Source organism: Octopus bimaculoides, chromosome 9, assembly GCF_001194135.2.
Source record: "Octopus bimaculoides isolate UCB-OBI-ISO-001 chromosome 9, ASM119413v2, whole genome shotgun sequence".
Classification (NCBI taxonomy): Eukaryota; Metazoa; Mollusca; class Cephalopoda; order Octopoda; family Octopodidae; genus Octopus; species Octopus bimaculoides.
The window spans coordinates 26,963,374-26,970,866 of record NC_068989.1 but is presented as its reverse complement, the minus strand read 5'-3'; positions in this window follow the sequence as shown (position 1 = coordinate 26,970,866).

The window sequence follows — 7,493 nt, the reverse complement described above, 5'->3', positions numbered from 1 at the left end:
ATATATATATATATATATATATATATATATACATATATATTTATTTATTTATTTATTCCTATTTACCTATCACACTATATTTCTTCACTTTTCGTTTACTGATGATTTCTTTCTTCTTTCTCCTTCTCTTTCTATAAATTGTCTTTGACGTTATATCTGTTAACGGTTTTTTTTTTAAGCATAACTTACTACCTTTCCCTACATCATATATGCAGTAATCACATTCGGTTAAAATGTCTAACTGATGCGTTTTATTTCTCTTTTTTTTTCCCTGATGAGAAGATTGCATTGTTTTACATCATTATATTACTTCTGGAATAATGCTAATGTATTCTTCGAAACATATGTCGGAAGTATAGTGATTTGAATAACACCTTCGTTTAACTCCATTTATTTATTCATTTCTCCGTCTGTCTATCTGTCTGTCTGTCTGTCTGTCTCTCTGTATTTAATTGTTTTAAGTTATGTAAGCGTCCACGTAGCCCCAGGGTATATCAATTCACGATATAATTGCATGCAAGCTGTAGAAGTGCCACAGTACACATACAAGTCTGCAATGAATTACGTCATTTTCGAAGTTAGGAGTTAATCTACAATTCTCTAAATGTCCATATGTCACAAGTCCCTGAACCAGGTTACCAAGAATAAAAAGTGATTTCAGTTTGGCAATGTCTTTTATATCTTTGAAACAAGGCTGGTGTTGAACATTACCTCCAGATAATGGACACCATGATCATTTATGCTGCAACTGAGGTAATTCTATTGAGGAAAAACGCTTCCTACACAATGCTTTGTATCTACATAAGCTGATTAACAAGAGTTGTCATTTGAAAGTGAGCAATGGTAGAGAAAAGAAAGAAGCAAGCGTGAACGAGGGACCTTGTACAGGGATGTAGATAATATTTCACAAGAAGCAAATAACGTTGAGGAAACTGTCAGCATAGAAGACAGAGGCATAAGAGAGTGAGAAGGTTGGGAAAAGAGCCAGCTTTATAATGAAATAGAAGTCAGCCCACCTGTTCCATAGATGAGATTGACCGCCATCTCAGATGGACCTTCCGTGATGAATGTAGGGTCGAAAACATAAATCACTTGATTAAATGCCTGTACTGGTTCCTAAATTTTGGGAAGGGGTCGAAGAATGTTTGTATAAAGCAAGAGTAATTCCGCAGCAGCCCGAGTAGATGACATTAAATCTATACAAGAACAACCTTTGTGTGCTGTACAGATTCCGGAGAAATCTGAAGCTGGTAAAAGAAGGGGAAATCTGATCCATAAGTGAAACAAGAACAAAAGAAAAAACAGGCACAAACAACACAGAATAATATTTTTTCCTGCCTATTTAACCTCAGCTTAATTTTGCCACTCGAGAGAATGGCAGAACACTTAAAATTATACCAGTACAATATTGTACGCTCTGGGATAATACTCCTTAATGAAGGAAATCTATGGACGGTTTTGCTCTATCAAAGTATAAATCGTAAATGAATATGAAAATGTCCAGAAGTGTGACGAGCAGTAGCACGTGTAGAGGAGGTAAACACGAGATGAAGACTATCATCAGCATCAGTGAACTGAAAGCTCCAACAACTGTTACAATTTAAAACTTTGCTATTTCACGTACCAGAATTTTGCTATGATTCTGCATTATATGATAGGGCAGGCAGCCAAAGTCAAAATTATCTACGAGCTGCCTCACAAGAACTAAGTTAGAATGATGGTAATGTTAGTGAAATTCGGCAAGGTTTTAGACAAGTGCAGAACCTCTGAGCGGAACTTAAATAATGCGCTACTACACTTTCTGTTGGTTGCACTGGAGGATCTTCTTAACACCTTCCGATCATTATATTTCAAACGTATGTTTCATGCTGAAATGGAGCTTGGTGTGAACATTTTAATTTGGATCTGTGGAAAGTTCAATACAATGTTGGCTATCGCTACATCTTGCTATAAAAACATCCCGATTTCCGAAGCTGAATCGTTGCAATATAAACTAGCATATGTTCAGTTGTCAACGTGGGTCACTTCGTCGTTTACGGATCCACACTTAACTCTCCTCTGCATATTACAAAGCTGAATCCATTCTTGCAGATGTTGGATTAGTTTCCTGGGCAATTAATAAATTATTTTTTGAAAAATATAGATAAATCGATATAAAAAATTAAATGATTGTTTAGGTGCAACATGCCTTATTACAGAGTCAGTTTACAAATCCTCAATGAGTCAACATGATTTTGCCAGAGTGAATGTTTTATAGTAACTATCAGGAAGTTTTCATTCCACTATTTATTTTAACTACTATTGAATAATTTCAATCTATCACAATTTCATTTTCAATGGAAACTCTTATTTCTTCAGTTCATTTACATTCAGAACAGTTTAACTATATATTTGTGAAGGAGTAGGGTGGGGGTCTAAGGGAAACAGTTGCGTCTCCAACATTGACAATGTAAATATTTGTGCACTAATAGCACTGCAGAAAGCAACACAGCCAGGAAACTTTCCATTTTCTTGTTATATCTATTTATATAGAGATATAAACAAATATTTTGAAATGTAAATTTTGTACTCTTTAGACATTTAAAGAATTTGACCGGGAAGAGTGAAAGCTTTTTGTTTGTAGGTAAAAAAAAAAGTGGCAATATGGATGCGTGGACAAATACACGTGCAAATAAACACAAATACTATCTCTCTATCTATGTGTCTCTTTGTCTGTCGACCTGATTGTCTATGCATCTACATCGATCGATCGATTGATATAAACATATGGGTAATTGTTGGTTTGAAAAAAAAAAAAAATTAAATGTAGTGACAAAGATATTGTGTATCGAGTTTACAAAACTCCTCATTCGTGTTGTATCGATGATTTACGAGAGAGTTCTGTATTTAAGTCTTATAATGCGCAAAAATGAAATGTATGGAAACACACTTTGTAAATAAACCTACACCTACCAATTTCCATCCAGCATACACTTTTAAATAAATAGGATAGTCGAAGACATTCACACACAAGCTTCAAGATGTGTGTATATATATATATTTCTATACATGTACACATATACATATATACGTACAAACATACCAATATATATATATATATATATAATTTCCGCGCACCAGCTATCATCATCTTCTACAAGACGAGAGACTGAGAGGATTACAACAAGTATCAGGATATTTCACTCCTGAGTATTGCAAGCAATATCCTCGCACGTAGCCTACTCAGTTGCCTCCTGAACCTCGCGGAAGACGTCCTCCCCGATTCCCAGTATGGCTTTCGATCCTCTCGAGGCACAGTCGATATGAACTTTTGTGCCCACAAACCCCAGGAGAAGTGTAAAGAACAACAACAGCCTGTAATGTTCATCTGGCATCTAAAGAACGTCTTTGACAAGGTCCCCCGTCTTGCAATGTGGGCCGTCCTCGCTCGGTTTCGATGTCCGGAAGACTTTATTGCCCTGGTCCTCTCCCTTCGCGAACGTATGGTGGTTAGTGTATGCCATCAAAATGCCCACACACACACCAGCTTTCCATCACTGGGGGGGGGGGTGTCTAAGCAAGAATGCGTCCTGGCACCAACCTAGGTAGGACGATTTATGCTGGCATTTATTTCATCAGCTCTTGTCCCCTTCGAAACTTCGAAACCTCGTTTGTGTAAAGTCTACTGCAAGCAAGACTGTGTAACCTTCCATGAGCCTGGTGTTGTGTCTCAGATCCTGAAGGGTCATGTCAAGAGGTTCGAGGGAAAACTTATGGCTCATTGTCGCTTCATCTCAGATGATCAACCTGCATTCACCCAGACGTTTGCCTTTTATAGAAGCACGACTGATGGTGCAGCTTGCTTTCTCTTTGTTGGACTGGTCCAAAAGGAGTTTGAAGCAGGAATGAGCTGTGCAACCACCACTTAGCAGAGTTGCAGACATTCTACTTGACGCCACTACTATGGCAGTGTTTCATTTGGCGCAGTTTAGCCAGAAGAATGTTGATGACAAATGTTTTGCTAGTTTCACCTAGAGCATCCAGAAAGAAAAGACGTCCCCTTTCATTTTCGATGCTCGAAATATTGGTGTCATAAACACCGAGTTGGTCCTCCATCACTTTGTTTTCTTTATCAACTATATACGCCATCATTTCCTCGATGTCATAGCTGATTTCTCACAGGTACTCAATTGCGAGATTGTTTGCTGCTTGTTCCGGTTGAGGCAGACCAAACGTGAAATTGATATGAACTGCCATAGCTTGCACTCCAGTGTCCATGTCATGAAAGGCCTCATTCTAAATGGCGTTATTGAACGTGGACATTTTGACTGAGGTTTGTCTTTGAATCGTTTGTAGGATATTCTCTGCCATGCTGGTTTTGTGGGTCACTCGAAGCTTGAGAAGTTCATCAACAGGAGAGAATATAGCTGGCGCAGCTGACTACTGTGCTGACTGCTGCATCCTCCGATGTCTGGTCCCAGTGAGCAGCATCTTATAGTAGTCCATGTTTGGCGCAAGCTTCTCTGTAGTTCGAAAGTCTGTGGATAATGAAAGACCGCTGGCAGTGTACAGCAGTAAATGAAAAAAAGCACTCTTACTGATTAGGGTGCACAGTGTACACCCACCGATAGTCCCACTTCTGAAGACAGCATCTTCTTCCCAGCCCTCAACGCGTGCTCCTTGATTGCATCTGTTCCATCTATTATGTACCCAGGTGCAGTACACGGAGACATCTACATACAACAGTGTTCGAGGAAACAGATCACATTGGCATAATTTGAAGAAAGGTGCGAAAGTGGTTTCTGAACTACGTTTCGAGCATTGTCTTCTGTGAAATATACACGCTGGCCATTTTCAAGGTGTCCAGATATATTTTAAGAAAGTGTTGCTACACGTAAACAGGATGTGATAATTGTGATAACAGTGCATTCATCTAAAAGCAGAACAGTTCTTCATGCAGCGCTTGTCAATTGGCTGAAGTAACATGAAAGGAATCGTATTTCATGGTATATTCCTGAATAAATAACTAACCGAAAAAAGTGGATCAGTTGTTTGGGAAAATAGGACTTACTTCTATAAGGCGTTTAATGGATAAATTGCAAAAAAAATTACTATAATAGTTCAAATGCTAAAAAATAAACATACTCAACTTGATTTACACCAAATAATATAGGAAAGTGAATGGTTTATGTCCATTGGCTAGGAAAATGAATGGGTTATTTCTTTTGGTTAACCCTAACCCTAACCATAACTCTAACCCCTTCCAGGGGTCTTAGCCATCCAATTATAGTTTTTTTACTAAACTTCTATAAGCTTAGTAACAAACTGGATGTTACTTTAACAGGTTTGTAAAGCTTCACGAAAATTCATTAACGGGTGTAGACGGAACCTTGACAAACAGACAAACAAATAGAAAACTTGCTTTTATATATGTATAAGATAATTTATATATATATATATATATATATATATATATATATATATATATATATATATATATATATTTATATATATACACACACATACATAAACACCTAGGCATATATATATCTATATAAATACATAAATGTATGTACATATATATTATATGTGTTTACATATATATATATACGTATATATATAGCTACACACACACACATATATATATACGCGTACACATCTATGTGTGTATGTGTATGTGTGTGTGTGTGTGTGTGTGTGTGTATGTGTGTGTGTGTGTGTGTGCACGTTTGTTTTTGGTGTACATAAATCTTATGTACTGTATGAAGAAACAAAAGTACTAGTATTCACTTAAACCTTCGGTAAGAAATATGGCAGATATAAATATAACCTCGATACACATTAGCTTTTTTATGCTGCAATACAAATTATAACTTTAGTGAAAATCGAATAAAAACAAATGTGTTTGTTTTTTCTGCACGTTTTTTTTCCTGCAGACAACCAAGATAATAATCACATTTACCGTTTGAGGAAACAGATAAGAATCTATAAACAACTTTTTAAAAATTGTATTTCATAGCTATTTTCTTTCCTATTAGTAGAAGAAAATAAAAGTCAATTGATTATTTTTTAAAAAGATTTTCGGTTTTTACTTTTGCAATTTTTGCGATGCAATCGCTAAAATAAACATTCTTCAGATTTATCATTATATTATTGGACTAAAGAAACAGATTTTCGTATAAGTCTCCGAGCTTTTCATTACAATGTAATATTTAACGGACAAAATATATTGATTAAGAATTTGTCGTATTCACTTTAAAAATTCACTGTGATTTAGATGCAAATCTCAAAGAAAATAAAATGATGAAAATCATTGCTGATGTGCGATATATCGTCTAAAATTGAAATATGAATTTTGAGAAATTAATTTCTATTGAAAGTTTCTGTTGTTCATTGCATATATTCTTTATATCGACTGAATATACTTCAAATAACAAGTACAAATAGTAAATTATATTGCAATATGGAATCACTGAAAAAAGGATTAAATATTAGGATACAGAGAATGTTTCGAACATGATATTTAAATACATAGCTTTGTGAGAACGAGCTTAATTTATTTCAAGAGTGAGATACTATCAGGTTTAATGCGATACAAACGTTGGATTGTGTAAAACTTCATAAGTACTACATGAGAATTAAATTATTCGTAACATTTCCCATATGTAAAGAGCATTCCCAACAAGACAACCATGCTCAAGTAGGCAATAAAACACCAGAAGATAAAGAACTGATTTCACAAACGGAAACATTTGCATGTTTCTAACTCGCCAGTAGTCACAAATTACACATGTTATTCCTAAAGGTTAATCCTCCATGTTAAGAACTACAGTTACGTTTTTTTTTCTTTTTCTCCAACAGCTACGATGAATTATGTTTAAATATTTCTTTTAACGTGATTTTCAGCACGTAGAAGTGTAACTTATACATCTTTATGATATATGCTCCATTTGAATTCTTTGAATTCTGCTATAGGAACAAGGCCTGAAATTATGAAGAAGGGACTAATCGATTTCATCAACGCCAATACTCAAATGATACTCAATTTATCGACCTCGAAAGGATGGAAGGCAAAGACAACCTCGGCAGAACTTGAACGCAGAACGTAAAGAGGAGCAAAATGTCGGTAAGCATTTTCCCCCAGTGTGCTAACAATTCTTCTAGCTCACCGCCGATTAAGCCAGAAAAAAATATTTAGAGATATTTTGCAATATACGTTTGGTGCTATTAAACATATATTAAACCAACAATGTAAGCGCAAGATTTTCATGCAGCGGGAGTCAATGTATATTTTGACGTAACACGCTTGACAATACATATTAAAAATATCTCACAAGTCATCTTTCCAGAAAGCCCATCTCAATACTATACGTTACTAAGTTCAACTTACTGACTATACATTAATAAGTCCAAAACATGACTTTTATGGATGCACAGCAGTCACTTTTACTAAACTGAATACTAATACCCTCATATTTTCTAAATATGTACGTGCTGGAGGCGATATTATATAT